Source organism: Saimiri boliviensis, chromosome 16 (genome assembly GCF_048565385.1).
Source record: "Saimiri boliviensis isolate mSaiBol1 chromosome 16, mSaiBol1.pri, whole genome shotgun sequence".
NCBI classification, from domain to species: Eukaryota; Metazoa; Chordata; class Mammalia; order Primates; family Cebidae; genus Saimiri; species Saimiri boliviensis.
The window spans coordinates 44,520,349-44,544,433 of record NC_133464.1 but is presented as its reverse complement, the minus strand read 5'-3'; the positions used below and the strand labels follow the sequence as shown (position 1 = coordinate 44,544,433).

At 34.7% G+C, this 24,085-nt stretch overlaps 1 protein-coding gene across 7 annotated transcripts in view; it reads right to left on the bottom strand.

The window, feature by feature from the left end:
- The window catches only part of PCDH9 (protocadherin 9), a 912,415-nt gene that overhangs the window by 807,099 nt on the left and 81,231 nt on the right, over positions 1-24,085 (bottom strand). The window contains exon 3 of one of the 7 annotated variants that reach the window (XM_074387639.1): positions 1-24,085. This exon is cut by the window's left edge and continues 6,993 nt beyond it; it is cut by the window's right edge and continues 64,844 nt beyond it. The exons of the other annotated variants lie outside the window; for them this stretch is intronic. The gene's annotated coding sequence lies outside the window, so the exon portion shown is untranslated. 7 annotated transcript variants of the gene reach the window in all.

Genomic DNA, 24,085 nt, shown 5'->3' with positions numbered 1-24,085 from the left:
CCTGATCACAGATTATGTGTATTTCTGTTGCCAGTGAAAAGATAATAAACGTTATTAAAGAACAAATCCTCCAGATCCACTCTGTGTATGGGTGTTTAGGCATGGCTGAAATTAAGAACTCTGTGACTTTAGTTAGCCTAGGATAGGAGGAAATAAAAAGATGGCAGGTTGAGAAGAATCTCTCTGCTACCCTTTGTTACAGAAATATTAAGCTACAGAAAAACCACAGCATAATTGTCAGCATGGCGTACATGCAGAGGGAGATGTGACTAAAAATTAGGATTTGAATTTGTGTCACTAAGTTCTGTTATCAATAAATATGACCAGCATCCAGTCTAAGCTGCAACTGGATTTTATTTCTTAGTATAGAACTGAAGAAAAAGAAGAATAGGTTCTCTGGCATCACCTCTCACATATTGCAGTGTACTCGTCTGTCCCATATTCTTACTCATATTGTATTAATTTGTTTTCATTTAACATTGTCACAGAGTCTTACATTTTCTTACCCTTTAGTTTGGCCAATATAATTAATTTTTTAAAATGTGTGTATTTATATGTGTGTGTGTGTATATATATATGTGTATATATATATGTTTGTGTGTATCAAATGTAGCTCACATTAACCAAGTGCTTATCATGTGCCCTTCACTGTTTTAATTCTGTTACTTGTGCTAACTCATTTAATATTCCTAGCAATCTATCAGTAACCCCGTTCTTCTGATGAATTGGAAGTGAAAAAGGTTAAAAATAAACAAGTGACATCATATATTTAGTAAGTAGTGGTCATGATTCAAATTCATATCATTTGGTTCCAGAGTCTGGGCTTTCAGCCACTACACTGTGGCAGGCTGATTACTAGGCTGAAGCTATTTCATTTTAATTTAACTATCTTAATCAACCCTTAGCACTGTTCTTTCATAAATTTCAGTATTCTCATAAATAGAGGGAAACTTTTTTTCTTTAAAATAAACACTCACCAGATCAGAGTAACCAAAATATCAATGTAAAAACAAATGGCTTTTTAAAGATTAAATTTGTAGATCAGTTGTTTAAATATGAAAACAAAGCATTACATTGTGGTTAGATACCAAGAATAGCTCACGAAGCTCTGTTTAACCCATTATAAAGTAACTAATTATTAATTAAGGCATTTATGTTCCTGTATCCTGGCAGCAGGGAGGCAAGCTTGGCCAAGAAGAGAACAGACAAGTTTCCTCCTTATTTAAAAAATAAAATAGGGGCTGGGCGTGGTGGCTCACACCTGTAATCCCAGCACTTTGGAAGGCCAAGGTGGGCAGATCACGAGGTCAGGAGATCAAGACCATCTGGCCAACATGGTGAAACACCTTCTCTACTAAAAATACAAAAAAAAAGCTGGGTGTGGTGGCAGGTGCCTGTAATCCCAGCTACTCACGAGGCTGAGGCAGGAGAATTGCCTAAACCAGGGAGTCAGAGGTTGCTGTGAGCATAGATCACACCTCTGTACTCCAGCCTGCCCACAGAGCAAGACTCCATCTCAAAAAAAATAAAACAAATCAAAACAAAATAAAATAGGGATGACTCTAGGCAAATTTTTTAAATAGTTAAAACCTGACTTTGGCTCTTTCCAAATATCCTTAGTGTCTTCAAGCTATTTTAGCCTATAATATTTCATTTTCATGGCAATCAAGACATGTATTCTCTTAAGTAAATTGATCTTTGCTATGTGTTAGGTGGGGAACAACGAAGTAAGCGAATCATAATATATAAGTTATGGCTGCCCCATGATGGTCCCAGAGGTATGTTTGTATTATAAAAAGATTTTCCTTACAGAGATTAACAGTAAATTAATTGAATTTGGTCCATAAATGAAGGGAGACAAATTCAAACAGCCCTGTAAGCAGCTCTTTTTCTCTAAGAGGCTGACTCAGCTGACCCAAGGAACTCAATTGAAAAACAGGTGGACTGGGTGTTCTCTGAAGGCATCCTCATCCAAGGCCACTTTGTGGACCCAAAATTTTATCTGTACATAGCCATCCAGATGCCTCTGTCCTTTACTCTCTAATTACAATGGAAGAGATGGGAGAATCTGCTCATGGAGTGGTTTACCTGTTGTGACTGGTCTGTGTCCAGCCTAAGTATACATCTCTATGAGATGAAGGAGCTTGGTAATGATTCTGTCCCTGATAACCCAGCACACTGCAGGGTGCTAGTGTGTGTATGTGCATGTGCGTATATTCTTTTTTGCTCTACAACAGAACAAAAGGCTTGTGTTGTGGGGAAGGGCATTTTGGGGTATGTCAAGTTACACTGGTCTTTTCTTGAAGTCAGCTCTCCTATTCATTTCAAGATGTTTTATATCTCGTGTGTGTGTGTGTGTGTGTGTGTGTGTGTATTTCTTTTCCTTCATATCAAGCCGTACCTTTTCTAATTGCACTAGTGTGGATACCAGCAACTCATGTAATCTGTTTCAAGGAAGTTAGTACTGGAGACGGGAGCACTATTTTGTCCATAAATTTAATTTGCAAATCAGGTATTTATATGTCTGTCATTTTGTTAATGAATGGAATGCTTCTATTATTTTTTCTTCTAGATGAACTAGATGTTTTGGGATCTCTTTGGCACCACTTGTTTTTGGCATTTTGGACGGTATTACAGAGGTATTCTCATCAAAGTAATTAGCTTGTTGGATAAGCTCTGCTGGTGGCAGGTAATGTGATACATTAAATTGCAGCCCCAAAGGCTTGTAGGAATCAGAAATACAAACGCAGCCTGAGTTCCCCAGTCCCATGAACCTACCCTTTTAGGATGTACTTCGCCTAGAGTGAGAGTGAATGCTGCATTAACAAATATCATCATAAGAGCACGAGCCAATTCTCCTGGAGAAAACGCTCGTGTAAAAACAGTGTTTAGAGAAGCCCATTTGGATATGCTGAAATTTTTCTACAACCCCTAGACATGCCAATCAAAGATAACACAATGCCAGTATCTCTGAGTGACACTTTGGGCTGCATTCATAAGCAACCTGCCTCATTCAAAGTTAATGAAGAGACAGGACTTACAAGCCCATGCTGAAAAGTTATTGAAATGTGACTGACATCTCAAAGAAATAGTGTCAAAGGGTTTGCATGACCTGTTGCTGAAACACAGCAGGGTTAATCAACGTTATGGCAGTAGGGTACCACAAAGACCTTCCTTAAGCTTTATTTATTTAATTCATAACATTCAGTGGGGTTATTATCACCCTTCTGCTCTCTTCCTCTGTCATTTCACCCACCGTTTGTATTATTTGTTGTAAACTTTTGCTTTGGTTAAAGTGTGGAAGGTAGGAAGTAGAGTCTCTGTTACTAGTGAGGCTTCTGTGGATAAACAATGGTGTTACATCTATTTTCATTGTTTGAATTCCTCTAGGAGATATTGAGCTTCCACCGTTGTGTTCCAATACAGAGGATGGAGCAGCTAGCCTACAATCCTATTCAAAGAATTTTCAGTGGTACATGAGTTTAATGATTTACTAAACACTACCTACTCTCAAAAAAGGTCAGAAAGGGGATAGTAGAAGTTATTTGAGCTTGGTCTATCAAATCATTTTGTTTCTCCCCAAAGGCAGACACAATCTCCTGCCTGGTGATAACCACTTGCCTACTGGAAACTATTTTATATATATATTTTTTTACTTGACACCACCTTGGGACATAAATCAATCCTCTGAGAACAATTTGTTGTAACATTACTATTTATCAGCAATATTTTTATATTTCTGTTTTATGCTGAATATCTATAGGATTTGTCTTCCATATCATTGTAAAGTACAGAAGGTATACTATCTGACAAAATAGGTAATGACCTTGCCTAATAAAAGGAGAGAGAAAGAAGGGAAAAACAAAACCAATTCTTTGTGATTAACTGAATCTGGCAATTGCAATAATTATATTCATGGTAATTATGCCTGTGGTTTAAAAAGTGCAAGCCATTATGACTTATGTTTATATATGTTAGTAATAATGCATGATAGACATTATATACATTAAAATGTGTGTGTGTGTGTGTGTGTGTGTGTGTGTGTGTGTACATTTGTGTGTGTATTTCAAACTAATATTCTGGCTTTATTTCAACTCCATATTTGAGTCCATGATTTTTTTCCCTTTTGGTACCATGTGAATTTATTAGTCTATATGAATGAATCACTGGTTAAAATAGTATAATCATAAACCCTAACAAAATTGGCTATTAAGGGCACAATCATATAATCTTCTCTAGAATCATATATATATATATATATATATATATATATATGTATATTACCTAGAGATAATTATACATTCTAAATAGAGAGAGTCTATATAATTATATATTCTATATAGAGAGATTTTATATCTGTGTATTCTCTTGATGGCTAAAGGAGTTAGCAAAGAAATTTGTTTTTCTATCTTTCCAGACACTACAAGACACTACTATAAAATAAGTGAATAAGTACTAGGTCTGATAATATCAAATAAATTATCTATTCTGGATTCAATTCACAATTCCTGTTAAAGCCTTTTGCAATAAAAGCAGAGAAAAAATGTAAGTTAAAAATGGGAGTAAAAAGACCATATTCCTTATTATCAATTATTTTTAAATTTTTAAAAAGCATGAGAGTTAGACTTGGGAAAGATCACCTTGGAAAGAGAGTATATCAAACATGATAGCAATAGACTTTTCTTTTAGGAAGAATAATGGTTTAATGTTTAATTAATCTTATCCATTTCTGCATTTATGGGAAGGCAGAGAAGAGTCTGCTTTATAATGTAGAAAATTAAATATTAAAACCTTGGTGCCTACCAGACTTACATTTTCGTATTATGAATGAGCATTTTCACTTTCTGCACACACAAAGAAAGAAACAAGAGATAGATGTAGTCACTTAGCTCTTCATTATAGGTATTATTTCAGTGTATCTCTGATACCATGTTGCTACTAGAAACAAATCACATTGAAGATGAATATATATTTAAAATCAAAACAAAAATGCAAAACTTTAAGATGACTATCATATATAATATATATCCTTAATTCTAAAGGGGGTAAATAAAATAGTTCTTCAGTGTTTTTTTTTATTTACATATGGATTATGCAAACTTAATAGATCTAAAATCCAAAAAGGTATTGTTAGTACGAACTGCACCATTTTGTAAGCTATTCTGGATTCAATTCACAATTCCTATTAAAGCCTTTTGCAATAAAAGCAGAGAAAAAATGAAAGTGAAAAATGAAAATAAAAAGACCATATTCCTTATTATTAATTATTTTAAAAATTTTAAAAAGCATGAGTTAGACTTGGGAAAGATAACCTTAAAAGCAGACTACAACTATTTTGCAGACCTTGGTCCAAGAGAAACATTTCACAGGGGTTTGAGGCCTGAGAAACATCCTGCCTCACCACCTGACCACAGGCAGACAAAAGCCCAAATAAAGAAACATCTGTATTATATCTTGCTGGACAAAGATCCAAGGAACACCATGATGACATCCCGCTGGAACAAGGGCCAGAACTGCCTCATCATGGGAACATCTTATCAATATTCTGCCAGGCAGCAAGCCATACTGCTCAGAACCCTCCCGCCCATACCTGTAAGTACTACCAGCCTGTATGCAGTGGTGGGCTCTTGTATTAGGTTGGTTCTCCACTTCTGTAGGTTTTATGCTGGACATAAAGCCTGCATTTGCTGTTGAGCCTCCGTGTGTGTGTGTGTGTGTGTGTGTCCTTCTTTAACCCTCTCCTTCCCTTCAAAGCCTAACAGGTATACTTCTTAAAAAATATTACAGTAGATTTTACATACTTTAATGCCCTTTTCAGTGAGAAAACTGAATATATTAGTTAAAAGAAAAATGTGCTGGTAGATTAAAACACAGAATGAGAACAGAGAAAAGAAAGATCAGATATTTACATATTTAACTCAAATTGGTGCACATTTACTTATAGTTTGGAACAGATTATATATTTTCTAAGTAAATTGAAAATTTAGACTCATATTTTAAACTATAATTGGACCTTTAGTCTCCAACAAGTTACAATTTATCATAATGCAAGGATTATAGAAGAGGTGAAAGAAATGACTGTATTAGAGGAGTCCCATCTCCTTCGAGATGGATGTGAAACAAGTCATCTCCACTGATTCTGGAAGATAGTTTACTTCTCTATGACTGGTTTCTTGCTCCAGAGAAAGAACAGATTTGAAAGGAAAATAAGGCACTCTTTACCAACATCTTTCCTAAACTTAAAAGATTAGCATGTGATTTAATATAGAAAATTATCCTCATTTTAAATACATGCATTTCTGAACTTTTAACATCTTGATTTCTAATCTTACAATTTGTTGCTTCTAAAATTAAACCAGATTAAAAAATAGCACATTCAGCATGGTGACATGCTATTTTTCAATTTGCATTAATAACAATTATAGGAGAATGTAGCAAAAAAAATTAAGAGAATGTTTTGGAAATAAATAACATATCAAAGAAACTAAGTACATGTCTTTACCTTTTTATCTTATTTTCACATAATGTTTAGTTTCTACTTCAACAGTTACCTTTAATTACAATCGACAGCACATTGTGGACTTTAGGATGCTACCTGAAACAAGTGCTGCTGAGACAGAGATGATGGATTTATGTATATGATTTTAGTTCTAATAGACATTGTAATGCCCTGCATAACCAATCCTTGTTCTGAACATAGAAGACAATTTTTCAATAAGAACTCAGTGCCTGTGTATCCATTCATCAGCAGGTTTGACTGTGTGAACCTACACCAAGCCAGTCAAATGACTACCTAGAATCTTTGCTGTTGTTACCAGGAAGAATAGAATTTCTGCAGATGGTTTCCACTCCCAAGGACTAAAAACTCAAGAGTCTAGTCCAGTTTAATTATCTAGCAAGTTGACTTATATACCTCTAGATATGACTAAAGTTTCTAGCGGTAAGTTATAGGAAACTGTGGAGTTGGAGAGTTTCTTGTCTGTAAAAACAAGAGAAGAATGACTATTCAGTTTCAATTTTCATTTCTTCCTGATTAGTAACTAGTCTTCCCATTGAACTACATTACTGTGCCTTCCCATCTCCAAGAATGTATGTGTTCTTGGATCACTGGAGATAAACCCCTCATCCCATCTGCATCTTCCCCCATGCCTGTTCATCTTTCAGTCCACAATTAAAAGGGTATATATTGCAAGAAATTGCTCATGGTTTCTCCAGCCAGAAATTTCTTAGGTGAGTTCACTATAAAGTTTAAACTCTAGTACATATACCCACCAAAAGTGCAATTCAAAGATCTTATATTTTTACCATGCTTAAATTAATAAATTAAGAAGTAGAAGGCATGTGTGTCAAATAGTTGGTAACACATAGTTCATAGCAACAATGGCAGATGACAGAAAAAATTCAAACTAATTCTACAAAGCAGTAAGAGTGGGTCAAAATCAACAAGACGGAAGTTATTAGAAATTCATGACAAGTACAGAACATAGCATTAAAAAAACAAGAACTTTATATGACTACAGATATGATTGACAAAGTCTATGTCAAAAATATGGAGGTTCTTCATATAGAGGAGGTCAATAAAATTCAAGAATTCAATAAAAAGTGTTATGTCATACAGAATAAAAATGTTTCCCTTCCTTACTGCTAGTTAAAACTCTTGCATTCTGCCAGGCCCTGCTCAGATCCAATTATATCCAGAAAGCCTATCCTGACTACTCTGTATGTTTTCTGAATTCCTGAAATGCTCACTTCATGTACTAGAGCTAAAAATGACATCTTTTTGTACAGTATTTCACTGATACTCCTCAAAAGACAAATTCAAAAAGATCGGGTACCCAAATCATGAGAAGCAAGATTCAAACAGTACTCTGTCACTTCTAGACTGTCTCTGGGCCTTCCTGTGCTCTTACAATCTATGTATCAGCTTTTTGAACAAGAAAGGTAAGATTTCAAAAAACAAAATATAAAATAAAGTTGACATATGACTTCTGGACATCTCTATGACAAAAGAGGGGCTTAATAAGCCATTTCAAAATTTGGTGGGCCCTAAATGGGAGAGAAGTTGTTCTGTCCACTTTTGTTTCACAAGATAGAAATAGCAACAACAGATAAAAATAACAGAGAAAAATATTTTTGCTTTATTTACAACTGAGGCCCAATAATAAAATATGCTTCCTTTAAAAATTATGAATTTTATATGTCTGGATGCATTTGGATAGAGGCTGAATGAGACAGTATGGAATTCTGAACTGAAATTTTTACTTTGCTTAAAAAAGTTGGATTATATAATATAGGACTCTATTGTCTGTGATTCTGTAATTTCAAACCTAAATTCTATGTCATAGCATTAGAGAAAAAGACAACCTCTTTTCATTAGTTTAGTGCACTATAGAACACGGGTCTATATCAAAGAGAGATAAAAGATTTGCCTAAGAGGAGAATTGGAACAAACCCAGGATCCCTGGCAGGCAGTTTGTGTTTTATCTAAATGACTGCATTGCCTCTTCTTGTGTTGTTCATCTAGAAATGAAAGGTTATAAAAAAAAACATGGCTCAGAAAATATCTTAATAGTTAAAGTCTGACTCGATGCAATAAATTAATCAAAAGCAATGTTAGAAGGAGCAACTGTTTCATGCACTAATTTAGATTAGATTCACATAAGAAATCCACACTGAAGCTGTAATGGAGAAAAATTCTACCTAAAGATACCTACAGATGTTCACAGTCAAATTTCATAAGAAACATAAAACTGGGCTGGGCACAGTGGCTCACGCCTGTAATCTCAGCACTTTGGGAGGCTGAGGCGGGCAAAGAATGAGGTCAGGAGATCCAGACCTGGCTAACACAGTGCAACCCCTTCTCTACTATAAATACAAAAAATTAGCCAGGAGTGGTGGCACGCACCTGTAGTCCCAGCTACTCAGGAGTCTAAGACAGGAGAATCACTTGAACCCGGAAGGTGGAGACTGCAGTGAGCCAAGATCGTGCCACTGCATTCCAGCCTGGGCAACAGAGCAAGACTCTGCCTCAAAAAACAAACAAAACCACAAAACATAGAACTGAAAGTTTATTAAAACAGGATTTGACTCTCGTTCTTAATCCCACTCGAAATCAATAGGATTTTGATTATTTTAAAATTCTGCATATCTAATAATTGATATTGAACAATTTAACTTCTCATAATGTGAGTTTTTAAAAATAAAATCCTCTAAGATTGCCCCCAAGTGTTTATAACTACGCAAGTCAGCATTGACAAAATATCCAATTAAATTTTAAAAACTAAAGCCCTAATTGTTGTATCCTGTTCTTTTCTCATTTTCAATACAGTAAATATGAGGATTCAGGATGCTTTACAATTCAAAACACTCCCTGAGGATTTTAGATATAGGTCACTTCATTTAGATAAAAACACAAACTTGCAATAAGTGATATAAATCACCCTTTGTGACAGAATTAGCTGTTTTAACAATCCAGAATAAGCTGGGTTTTTGTTTTTGTTTTTTGTTTTTTGTTGTTTTTTTGTTTTTGTTTTTGTTTTTGTTTTTTTTTGGCACTCTAATTCACCGTGGTTCCTATACACGCTCACCCCAAGAGACCTTGAATGACTAGCCCTGCTGTTCATGCAGCATTGAGAAGACTATAGAGAATCAGAGTCACTGAAATTTTGGTCCCACAGCCAGTTCTCTCTTGCTGCCTTTTCCTCTACCCATATACATTCTTCTTCATTTTAAAGCTTGTTTTTCTTCGTTTATTTTTAACTACAAAAGCACGTTTGTTTTCAGGAATATTAGGCTGAGTTGGGGTGGCTTCCTGCTACAGTACATCTGAAAATACTGTCAAACAGCAGCAAACACACACTCAGAAACATGCTTAAGAGCAAACAAGCCATGTATAAATACACTCCAGAAGCTTTTAAAACAATGTAAAAGTGGCATCTGGCATGAGTAAGATGGCAGTTTAAACTACTTCACTTGCCATCCAAATTTAGGTTGAAAACGCTCTCAAACGACTGATTAGTTAAAAAGAAAAAGTCATGGTGTGTTGGTTGATTTTTGTACCATAGAAACTGTAAAGGAGCTGTATGTAGTTAAAGGGTAGCAATGAAAAGTGAAAACTTTCCAGCCCCTTGTATAATATGCTTAGGTTATGCAAATTATTTCTGCATAAGAAAGATTAACATTATCTACTATTGCTAATAATAATGCATTTCATTGATTTTATGATACCATCATTTATACAATTTACTATGATTTCCTGCCATTAAACATTTTATCAATTAAGTTTTAAGATGCAATTGATTGCAAGATGCTGCACACTTTCAGAAACACCAAAATGTATGCTGTGAATTGTTAAAATATATTGTTAACAATATTTTCTAGTTTTACTTTTTTTGTTGTTTCATAATTTTGCCATTTAGGGGATAGTCACAGCCCTTTGGGAGGGATGTTAGTCAGCTCAAACTGGACATTTGGCCTCAAAACACAGCTAGGAAAAAGAATTCTAAACTCTAGCTATGTGTATCCAATTTATATTTTCTACATCTTTCTTCATTTTTGCCCCACAGATCTCATTTTATAAGAAGCATCTTTTTTTCTTTTTTCCTCTTTTGAATATTTCTCACTTTGATTCACATAAAAAAGGTTTTCTAAAATTACGAAGAACATCTCACCAAATTCCAGTACTTTACTAGACAAGGTAATTTCACAGTAAGAACATGGGTGGGCAGTGTTTATAAGATCTCAACAATCAGCGGTTTATAAATAGCAGAGTTCTGAGGGGAAGATGTCAACAAGAATGGACAAGGAGAATTTGAAAATGCATGCAGTAAATTTACAAGGAATCAGTTAAAAACAAAAAGCACTTGCAGAAAAATAGAAGTAGGAGAAATTGTAGAACATCTGCAAAGTGAAAAGAGGTGTTGGCATGTTTTTTTTTTTTTTCCAGACTTTTTTCTCTAATATAATGCATTCTTAAATAGTAGAAGAATTAGAGACCTGGTCATGTTGATTGGGAGGAATCTTTGCTACCTTCATTTACAATAACATATTCTGTTCCTAAAAAGCAAGAAAGGGTCTCTGATATTTCTGCTATGGTGCCTCCTCAGCTACTATTACTTCCTCTCCAGCCACACTGAATGTTCTTAAAATTTTAAGTACAGCCATGTGCTACATACGATGTTTCAGTCAAAGATGGACTGCACATCTGACAGTGGTTGCATATCTGACAATGGTCCCATACAATTATAATACTGTATTTATTGTACTCGTTCCATGTTTAGATGGGTTTAGATACACAAATACCTACCATTGTGTTATAATCGCTCATAGCATTCAGTACAGTAACATGAAGTTTGTAGCCTAGGAGCAACAGGCTATACCACATAGCCTAGGTGTATGATACGTTGTGCCACTAGATTGTGTAAATGCACTCTATGATGTTCACACAGCAATAAAATTGCTTAACACATTTCTCAGAACTTATCCTATTGTCACGTGACACATGAGTGTGTAAGTGATAAGGTGCTGAAGAATCAACCCTTTCCTGCAGTACCTGTTTCTCTTCATGTGTGACTGTGTTCCACATGACATTATAGTCTAGACCTACAGGTAGTCCCTTGAGTTTGTTGCATCATATAATACTAGCGTAAGAAAACTGAGGAGTTTGTACTTTCAGAATTCAATATACTATATTTAATCATACCCGGCAGAAATATAGGCTAGCTAAACTCTATCTAAATGCTATAGTTCAGACAGATATTATGGTCTAATCTCTTTGAAATGGAGCCTGAAATTGCAGCCTGAATCAATCACTTGGATCTTAATTTTATATTTTACAAATTTAAATAATTTTCTAATTTTCTAATTTTACAAATGCTAGTTCATAACAATAGTTATGTTATACACCAAATGGAGACTAAATTCCAGTGTGCATCAATCACTTGGACCTTAACTTGATAGTTCACAAAGATTAGTTTCTAATAATAATAATAGTAACAGATATCAAAATATCTGTGGCTCTAGTTTATCTGTGACTGCATTTTACACAACGTGTTTAGGCATATTTATAAATAAAAGGTTCTATAAAATGATTTATGAAAACTATATTTATTTATCCTACAGTGTTACTCTGTAGCAATGTGAAAAGCTGGGACTTCTGATTTAATCATTTTATTTGGTAAATATTTTATCATTGCCGGTGAAGAGCCAGGGCCTGATATGAGTAAGCCAAGTCATATTCAGGCAGTAATATAAGGAAGACAACTGGGTGGTAATCTATTTAAATAAAATCTTTTATACTGAAACTTCTAACTGTAAGCTCAATGGAATACACCAGAGTATCTGTCACTATATCCTCAGCCTGCTTTGTCAAGTGCAATTTTGTAGGTAAAAACTTTGGGGTGATCCTCGAGCCTCCATCATAAAGATGAAAATACAGCATGAATTATCTTTGGTGATAAAGAACAGTTACCAAAATAGAGATGACTCAACTTCTACACACAGCAGAGCTATGTTGTAATGGAAATTGGCTTTCAGCTTCTGAGACATGTAATTTTATAATACATTTTAGAACATTTAACCTATCCACATTTTTTTCAGCTCTGTCTGCAATAGTGAGAGGTAGTGCCATTGTTATAGAATCTGCTAAAGCTACTTATGTGCTATTTATATACAGGAATAAAAGGATATTCTTCCTTCTCTGGTGGTCTCTTCCAGCTACTAAAAAAGTTGTTTGGTCTAAAAATGTCATCAGCCACGGGCATTATTTGATTTGCTTTGTCCATAATTGATTACTTGGCTTTTACACACACACAAAAGCACATCTCAAAAATGTCCAAAAAAGGAGAGAAAATATGTTCAATTCTATGTCAAAAATTTCTAAAAATTTTTGAAGCTGAAAGGAATACCCATAAACAATCTGATTCCAGTCTTATTTTCAGTAGTCATGCATAAATCATGTCCTATGACACAGAGAAAGAGAGATTTTTTACCTAAAGTGGTATTTGTAAGAATTTTTAGCTGACTGGGAAGAAGTCCATTTTAGCTAAATTAGCAAAAAGAATGTGCCGACTTCTATATCTTATGAAGTGGCTTTGAATTCTATCATTACTATTTATTTGAAAGATTCTGAGCAAAATACTGTCTCATTGATCCTCAATGTCTTCCTGTATAAAATGACAAAAAAAGATACCTCATTTCACTGAAGTTTTCCGAGAACGAAATTGGCTGAAATATTTGGCCTGTTTAGAATATTGTCTAGCATACCATAAGCACACAATACAACATGTCCATTATTCATGTGACTTATGTAAATGGTAGGAAATAGTCAAAATATTATTATAACAGGTTTACTTTGTTTGTGCTTTATTTATAGTTTGTGCCACCTCTTGATCTGAACTGAAGAAGGAAAATAGGGTCTTGAGGCAGAAAACATAAGGCTGATTCACACTTCAGCTATGACAGGAAATACCCTCTTGAGAGGCCATAGGACAAGAAAATGACTTTGTAACTTTACTTCATCCTCTCTATTTACATAGGGCATACCCCAAGTATCCAGTGGAATCCTGTAGGGGGTATTTATACTCCCAAAATTCTGTATTGAGGTTTTTTGAGCTCTTATGCTCAGGCCTGCTCCCACCCTGAGGAGTGTATTTTCATTTTCAGTAAATCCCTTTACTGAATTTCATTTACTGAATTTACTGAAATCCCTTTACTGTATCTCATTTTCAGTAAATCTCTTTGTCCTTGCTTTGTTTGTGTGTTTTGCCAAATTCTTTTTCAAGACGCCAAGAACATGGATACCTTCCACTGTTAACAGAAGTACTGAACTTATTGCTAGTATGTTGATATATTATTGAAAATAGCCTATACATATTAGAGTAACTAAATGATCAAGCCACACAAAATTCACCAGGAAACAAAGTGAAACAGTTATTGTTTAAGGTAAAATAATATAAATCAATATCAACAGTATGTACATCTATGTGATTGAAAAAATGAATCCTGTATAGTAAAAATCCAGAGCAGTAAGATAATACCTGAATCAGGAAGGGATGCCACTCCCTTCAATTCTCAAGGGCAAAACTCTAGTCAATCCCATCACATGTGTGCCTTCTTCTGCCCTGACATCTGCCATGTCTTATTTTGCATAAGCCACGGTGAATTCTGTCAAATCACCCAAGTAATAACATAACCATCTGAAACATTAACTGAAGACTTTCTTCTGACATCGGCTGTCATACTATGTGTGAATCAAATTTGCTTCATTAAAATAATTTGGCTTTTGTTCTGACTGCTCAACATTGCCATTTGAATCTGTGAGCAGCCTTATTGACTCTTCACCGCTATTACCAAGTCTTAATCGCTCAGAGATTCAGCACAGTTGGATATTGCAATCAGAGAAAATTCCGTATTTGATTCCAGCACAGAAGTTACCAATTAAACTAACAGAGTGATAATACAACATTATATGACTTCATCTCTTTTTCTCTCCATTCTCTGTGACTAAAATGAAACCACTTAGGAACTTACTTATAATCTGCTATTTCTTGAGTTTGCAGTGGCTACTGAAATGCACTATCATAAGGTTTCAAATGTATCTCTAATATACTACTATTCCTTGAAAATTAGAAGAGTCCTGATAATCAGCAGTTTTGCTTTGCAGAGTGCACGACTTGTACATTTGGTTACCCAATCCAGTTGAGAGGCAATCGTAATAGGTTCAGGTTACACCGTAGCACAACATCTGCTCTGCAGTGCCCAATCTGACTCTGTATATGAACCCTTGAAATAAAGTCACTATGTTTTCATTAACTCCAGAGCAGTTCCCATCCGCTGCTGATATTTGGTCACAAATGATAAACAGTTAATAATTAAGCCAACTGAATTATTTTTCAAGTCCTCTTTTGTTTTTGTTTTTGTTTTGTTTTGTTTTGTTTTTGATGCTTGCAATTATTTTTGTGACTGGATAGAATAGTTTTCTTTCTCTGAAATACACCTACCTTCATAGAATAATTCCATCAGCTACTTCCCTTCTGCTATGAAAATGTGATTTTCTGATCATGCCCCCATTGTGTCATTTTTTTAAAACAACAGTGTTCCTGGGGTTTAAGGAAGGGTTAAATCAGAAAAGAGCATGCTTGCTAGCACAGCGACTACTGATTTATGACAAGAACACTTTTAGTCAATTATTGTCTGAATGACTAAATGTACCTCCTGGGGTCCAGAATTTAGTCATACAAAGTGTCTGGCTCACATTGCCAGAATTGACCATTAATTATGATGGCTACAGGTGGTAATCCATGCATATCTTAGCTTTTTCTGGAAAATTTACAGCACAAAAGCTATTAGAGCTAAGATAAGGTAGGTTTACCAGGGGAAAAATAAAGAGAAAAATATTACAAAATTTGAAAGACCCTTTAAAGTAACTAATTCAAGTGCTTTGATTTAGAAATTAGAAAACCTGGGAGAATGATAGTGACAAGCACATATAAATGGTATTTAGCTGCTTCAAGTCTAGAAACCAGTCCTCTTTTTAGAGGTATGGACCAAGTCCGTGTTCCTAAAACTCAAGGCACTTAATAATTACCTTCAATGCTTTATAGAAAATAATAATTTTAGCTGTCTACCCACAAGACCCTGATTTAATTGATCTGGAATGGAACCTATACCCGATATTTCTTTAAAAACCCCAGCTAATCCCAATGTGCCTCCTCCACTCTACTGATATCTTTATTTGTACCTTCAGGAGAAATGTTTCCCCTTTTTTAGGATAAGAAACAGTTTGTTCTTATTTTGATACAGGCATGCCCTGGACATTATGAGCCACGTGCAGCCCAGTCCTCTCATCACCTTGGCTAATAGAATGTTTAAAGTCAATTATAAAGTGAGCACTGTGTGTCCGCATGGTCCTTCAGGGACTATATTCTTTCCTTGTTCAGTTTTATGATCCTGATTTTTCTTTCTTTTGCTTTTTCTTCCTCATTTTTTAAGTAATATTTACTCTTTTGCTCTTGAATGTATTATTGGAAACTATCTTTCCAGCACAACTTGGGCCATCAAAAGAGGTAAAGGAACTAGACTCCTAAAAATGTAGAAAATAAAAATGTGATTAATGACAATTAGCATCCTAAAGAAAAGAGTTTAGAATGGCTTTATCAGTTTGTTTGGAATTCCACAAAAACTTAAGGTAGACAAAAATAGAGGAGCACATATGCAGTGCAGTGGGCTAAATGTCATGAGTAAGTGGAAAAAGTGAAATGAGAGTTAAAATGCAGAAGGCATGAAAGATTAGTAGTGGGAAGAATGGTAGGGAAACAGGGCTATTAGAAAGTGTAAAGTCAATTATAAAGTGAACGTTGTGTGTCTCATGTGGTGGCGCATGCCTATAATCCCAGCACTTTTGTAGGCTGAGGCAGGAGGATTGCTTGAGCCCAGGAGTTCAAGACTAACTGGGGCAATATAGTGAGACCTTCTCTCTCTCTTTTTTTTTGAGACAGAGTCTAGCTCTGTCACCCAGGCTGGGGTACAGTGGCATGATCTTGGCTCACTGCAAAATCTGCCTCCTGTGTTCAAGAGTTTCTCCTGCCTCAGCCTCCCAGGTAGCTTGGATGACAGGCACCCACTACCATGCCCAGCTAATTTTTTGTATTTTTAGTAGATATGAGATTTCACTGTGTTGATCAGGCTGGTTTTGGACTCCTGACCTCATGGTCTGCCCATCCAAAGTGCTGGGATTACATGTGTGAGCCACAGCACCCAGCTAAGACCTTCTCTCTTAAAAGAAAAAAAAAGGTTGGGAAACAGAGTGATGTATCACTATTGTATTATAGAGGAGGGTAATCATAATCCTGACTCTCAACTAAGAGACTGCACCTCCTTTGTCACTCTTGATTTTTAGGAAACATGATACAGCATCCATTCTGCATCAGTAACTCTTTACAAAGTGTATTTTCATTGTCTGTAAGACTTGCTTCTACACCATTTATAAATATGGAATTTGAAATTTTATATAAAATTACAGATGACTACCTAAATACAAATGGCATTAGAAAATATTGTGGTGGTGTTGATGACTACTATTTTATGTTATCATCAAAAGAAAAAACAATTTTCCTGATATGAAAACTTGAGGAAACATGGAAATATGGTCATTTAGATTTGGAATGTGGACAAACCCTTTTCATCCCATTGTTCTGATATCCTAAGTTTTTAAAAAATCAAACAGAATTAAAATTTTGTATGGCTTAGTAAATTTATAAATTTCAATAGAGTTTTATCTGTTTTCATGTATCACCACTAATTGCTTTAGTGAAGATCTTACATTAATTCAGTATGGAAATAAAATTGCTCTACATGAAATAACTAGGACAAGGGCCTCTCAAACTGACTCTATATAAGAAAACTTGTATTTCACCAATTAGGGCTTATCATTCATTTTGGTTTTGTGTCTTTAAAAATCAGCAACAGTTTTAATGGTCCCATTCATACCTGATGTTTGAATTTTAAATGAAAATAAAGGTGACAGCTTAGTTTACTACTCTCCTCCTAGTAATTAAAAGTGTTTGTCATGTAGTATGTGCTCAATAAAATGTGAGAGAATGAGCAAAGACAACCTGTGAGAGCGCACAGTGGTATTAAAAAAGAGTAAAATTAAAATATTAAAAGAATAAATGAATCCAAATAAATACTAGGAAAATTATGGGTGGATTTCTGAAATAGAAACTCTTGTAAAACTAAAAAGTAAACATAAATGTTATGAGAGCAAAATGAAATGAGAAAACAGGCATTAAAAAACTACACTTCTGGCTGGGTGCAGTGGCTCACACCTGTAATCTCAGCAATTTGGGAGGCCGAGGTGGGCAGATCACTTGAGTTCAGGAGTTCGAGACCAGCCTGACCAACATGGAGAAACCCCATCTTTACTGAAAATACAAAAAATTAGCTGGCATAGTGATGTATGCCTGTAATCCCAGCTACTCAGAAGCTGAGGCAGAAGAATCGCTTGAACCTGAGAGGTAGAGGTTGCGGTGAGCTGTGATCATGCCATTGTACTTCAACCTGGGTAACAAGAAGCAAAAGTCCATCTCAAAAAAAAAATTACACTTCTTTCTCCTCATGTATATTAACTATACCTAAATAAGAGTACATTATTAGTATGTTGGACAACAATATGACTAAATGATTATCATTTTAATAACTCATTTTTATAAAAGTTTACTCTTCAAACTTCCTTATAAATGCCCCAAACTGAGCTTTACAACAATCCTATGAGTTGGACGATTTAATATTAAGGAATTAAGAATTCATAAGCCTTTTAGTTAAGTTTGGTGTGCTCTAGGTTTGAAGGTTTTGTATAATATTCCCTCTGCTAGTTATTGCAAAGATGGTTCTGTCACACTGACTTCAAAATGCAGATGAGCATAGGATAATATGGTTCAAGTACCAAGTCAGTAATCTCTCCCCTCACTCACTTTCATTCATAAGCTGAATAGTAACATTCAGCCATTTCAGCCAATGTCCTTCAAAATGGTCTAGCCAAAACAACAACAAACAAACAACTCTGTAACATTTAAATTGAAAAAAGTAAGAGAGCTTTCTAAGATGTTGCTTCTCTGTTGGGCTTATAGCTATAGGAAAGTCACAAAATCTAGTAAGAAATGAAGGGGACACTACTGGCCAAACAACAGACCAGACCCTGAGAAAGAAAAAAAGAGGGGAGAGAAAGTCTACATACATGTAGCCTCCTCATGACGGAGGACTCCATCTGAAACTCAACGTTAAATTCAGTCTCATTTTAAGAATTCACGGTAGTTACATTCTTTTGGTAGACTATGAAAGGGAAATCGAAGAGTGCATCCCTACAGATAATAAGGTGAGTCATAAGCATTATGCATCTGTACGTTTTGGGAGAATAAACACTGCCAGGAAGCACACTTTCCATCTCTTACCTTGATATATCAGGTCCGTTATCTCCCTAAAGGGTAAAACTATCTCAGAGAAATTCCTTTTAGTCCAAGAAAGGCAAAAAGGTATAATTGGAGAGCTTTCTAACATCAAAATGTGTAAAGAGAAAATGCAAATAGAACTATCTTTAGAACTCTAGAACACGATTCCCTTTCCTGGTGTTGCCACATAATCTCCAAAAGAAATTTTTAATTTGCTTTAGTGATAGTGGGCTTATTTGCCAGGGAACCATTTAAGGAAGGAAAGGATTTAAAATGAAAGAGGAAGAAGGTGCTATAACTTTGTAAAATTTGTAATAACTATCTCCTAGGAATAATACTCTTGTTTTCCATCTTTGCTTTCCATCCTGATTAATGGTGATCATGTAAGAATTGCTGTACAAAATGTCCTGTTGTTGAAAATGTTATTAAACAAAACAAAGTCCAGTACTGTCTCAGTCAATTAGTAAAAAGTTCATATATTTTATAAAATATTCACACTGAAATATAGCTACAGTTCTGGGAACAAGTACATGAATTAAATGTGTAAAACATTAGATATTTGCTATCTACCAAACTGACATTGAAAGAGTAAAAATGTCAAGGATCCTAAATCCCTGTATGAAGGATATTTTTTCATTTACTATGAAAGAATGTTAATAGAGTGTCCAAAGAATACCTGTGTATATCAGATCCAATGTTCCTAATAATTTATTCCACTTACCTTTTAAAGCTTCAGATGAAAGCTGAGTATGGTATACACCAAGGAGAAAAACAGGCAAAGAGGACATATAAAAGTTCTATAACTCAGTAAGTACTTTCCTCATACAAAAACCAAGATGAAGAAGGAAATGCTGTCTCAGCAGTCACATTCTTTTGAATTAAAACCTCTCATGTTTGTCAGTGATTTAAATCCCACCTGTCACTTCAACCCTCTTAATTCCTTCAGTAATTTCCTGTATACATTAAACCACATAAATTGTTCTATTTTACAAGTACCTCTATGGACTGAGTGGGAAGGTGGAGATGTTCACAGATTTTCAGATTTCCTATCATCATTAGTGTCTGACACAGAATAACAGGGGAAGGAAAGTCTTCTGAAATCAGACATTCATTTTCTTCCTAACTGATTTTAAAGGGAAAATCTATTACACACCATATTACAATGCAATGATGACAGTTTAAAAAAAAATCTCAACACGTATTTCATGATGAGTGTCCAAAGCTGTCTTTGTATGACTGTCTAAATATTAGTATCAAAGAAGAAGTTTTCAAGAACTAATGATTTAGTCTGAACAAGATGCTTGTAAATGAAGTGCCTCTCTATTAAGATGCTTAGGTTTCTTTCAAGTGTTCTGAATTAATTATTTTACCTTGTCAAATTTTTTTGTTCTTTCTTTCTTATACATGATAGGAATGTTGAGGGATTTTATGCACCTCATTTAGTGCCACAGAAGCTCAAGAGTCTTAATTAAGACAAAGTATGATTTCTCAATAACAAGAAGAGACTGTTCATGCTTAATAGGAAAAAATATCTTACCTTATTAAATTATCATAATCTACATTATAGTTTATTCTATAGCTTTTATAGTATAAAATAGTAGACTATACAAAAAGCATCTTTTGAAGCTTCAGTCATACGTTCAGATGTATGGCTTCAAATACAGAAATAAGTAACAGAAATTTTTCATGGATAAAGATTAAGAGAGGCATTCGTGCAAACCAGCCCGTCTCAAAAGGCAAATTACTACTGGATGGTTGCTGTACTATTTTTTACAGGATATAAAATATACTTGTATAATGAATGAAAAGTCTTCCTAAAGTGTTTAGAAAGTCACTTCAATGACATTCTTCAAACTTCAGAAGAGATGATATATCTGTCAATAAAATGACACCAAAATCATATTTTATAAAGATTTTATATTAACACTTGCTTTTGAAAGATGACATTATAGGGTCTTAATATCTATAATCAGAAAGTCCTTTTCTCAACTTGCAAGGCAATAAGTTTAAGAATTAATTCTGCCTGCTATAAAGCTGGCTTGCCTTTAATCTTCAGATTTAATAGGTCTCTTTTTGCTGAATGTTTTAGGCAGGTAATTGAGAAAATAGTCCACGTTTCATTTCAGTCAACATAAAATGACATTGAAATGTCTTCCAATGTTTCCAGGAAATTCATGCTAAACAGTCTCTTTGTATATGTGACATTGAATAAGAACAGAAATCCCTGTATTTAATAAATCCCTTGCTAAAATTTTAGATAATAAAGCTGCATGCTCAGGATAACTTACTATAAATTAAGATATTTATAATATCTTAACATATATAACTAAATGTCCATAAAACACATATAAAAATATGTGAAAATGTGATGATTTGAACAATGAAGGATATCACATATATATTGTTAAGCCAAACTCCTAAAATACAAACCAAACCAAACAAAACAACACAATAGGACGACTGTCCTTGGTTTGCTCTGATGGGCATTTTGATTCAGGCTTTCTGCCATTATTTGTGTCAATGAAAATCTTGAAAAATCATCTGCTCAGTCAATTTTGTAAAGTTCACAAAAATATGCATGGAACATCGGAAACCAGCAAATGACCCTATCCAAAATAGATCCTTCCAGGAATCTTTGAGACTGTTCGCATTTAGAAGCGGCAGTGGTTACATTAAGGAGCTATGAAGGGGTTCCAATTTTGAAATGCTTTCAATGCTTGTGGATAACTGGCAACTTCATTCTCTTTTATTAAAAGTACTCTGCCAGAAAAGCCTACTTCAGTCAAAATACACTTCCACTTAAGAGTGGTTTTTATTTTGAACATTTTCATAAAGTAAATATTGAAGCTTTTCTTTCTCCTTTTCTCTCTTTTCTGATAGGAAGTGAGATTCTAGTTTGTCAGGAATGAACTGTGATTCTGGCTTCCTTTTCAAAGTTTAGTTATTCATTCATGGTTCTGAATTTTGTTATATAGGTGCCCAGAGGCGAGTGGAAGCATTTTTATACATACAAAGTAGATAAACAATGTAGGAAAGCTGCTCTAATGGACCATTTCTCTGCTCCCCTCATGTAGCCTACAGCACTATTTTATTCTGCAAATATTACAGTTCATCTGAAAAAGCTTCCAAAACCAACCTTTTCAGGCTTCACTTTCTTTCTTATTCAATTTCTTATCGACAGCTGAAAATAGGATGCTAGGATGCTTAAATTTTCTATCACACCTTCATTTTTTGAATGAGAGATAATTTTCAAAAAAACAAAATGATTTTATCTTTGCAGTTATTCATATCTACTTAGGGTATTTTTAGTAGCAGAGGTGAGATTGGGGCAGGAGGAAATGTGAGAGGAAGTACACATCACAGACACGAAGCTGTGAATGTGTATCTACTAGAATAGCGATAACATGCTGTTTAGTTACATCTAAACAGTCAGGGCCCAGTCTTCAGCTCTCCTGTTCAGGCAGCCTGCAGTGTCCTGTACTTGCCTTATATTAAAGTGACCTCTTTGACTTATGTTCATAGCTGTGTTAATAAGCTTGAAAAGGGTGCCCTATCCAGTTATAATTTTTGAAAAACCCAAAAGAAATAATAACTGAGATTGAGTACATTTGGAATAAAGCCAGGAAATTTGGGGACTGCCCTGTAATTACTACATTTTCCATAGCCAAAATTGTTTCTTTATATTTCTTGGACACATTTACAATGACCACTGTTCATACATTTCCTCATTGAGTATTAGGAGAATGTCTTTGCAGACAAATTGCTAAGAAATAGCTTGGGTATCGGCCAGTTCTCTTTTTGTTTTTGGTCTGTGACCTCACAGTCAAAGCATTCCATCCTTCCTCTCTTCCCACCCACTACCCCAATAAATGAGTATGCATTACATGCAGGATAAAACTATCACATCCTTAAACAAATGTCCTTTTCAAAAGCATAATATAAAGCAGACCTAGAAAGTCTGCTGCAATAATGATTTCATGTTTTGCTGATCCCGGTCTTTTCTTCTAAAAGGCTTTTTAGTGGTCCCCAGTGAAAAGTTGAGATCAGCATTTAAATACAGGTCTATCTTTTTAACATACTTTAAGTCCTCAGAATTCACTAAGTCTCAGTGGCTTTGAGAATTTATAAGCATATCTAGGATGTTAAGGCTACCTCCATGTCTTTTTTTTTTTTTTCATCCTGCAAAATTACATTAATTGGAATTTGTATTTTTCTTTCCCTCCGTGATTTGAAGGAAAAATACTACTGAATAAGATTTGTTCAAGACCATTTCTTTATATGAAGCAGCTTTCCCCAGACAGTTAGGGACCAATTATAGGAATACTTATATTCTTTGGATTTTTACAGCTGATGTACTGGTTCCTCTCCTAGGTAACAGCAACATGCACATGTGCAATGAGTCACAGGAAAGAAAAAAAAAAAAGGAAAAAAGTAATTATGTTGTTTCTGTTATATGCAATAACCAGCATTTGGTTAGAACATCCGTGCAAGTTTTAATTTTAAATGAAAAGATGAAGGCAAAAGAAGCCAACGTTCTTTTTCAAATTGCCACTTTTCTGAATCAATCAACATATTCATTTAAATTTAAAACTTAGCATTTTATACTTCAGTCATGTTTTTCTTCGATGTCCTTTGAAGTCCTTCTCTACATTCTTTACACATGCCATAAAGACATTTTCATTTATCATTAAAAGCCTGAGAAAAAGCTGATCGAGGTTTGAATGTTTCATGTTCTTAAAGGTTTCAGTCTACATGTTAAATGGCAAAAATACAGCCACTGAAAACTGTCCCAGGATGAATTTAATAAATATACATTAATTTGATCTTTAAAAAATGTATTATATTAAGTTTTTTTATTTCTATGATGGAAAACTATTATATGATTTTGTCAGTTTTAGTTAGGAATGGAATCATCCAATGAACAAACTTTTATTGAGCATCTACTACAAGGCTGCAACTACAGTAAGGCAACTATAGAGCAATATTGACGAAGGTGTTTACCTTACCCTTACGTTCATGGTCAAATCTGAGCTCTCAAGTCCCTGCTCTAACCTACTGCATGGCACCATAGCCCTTATAGACCAACCACGTGCCAAAGATATTGTAAGTTTCTTGAAGAAACATTAAGATGAATAATTACA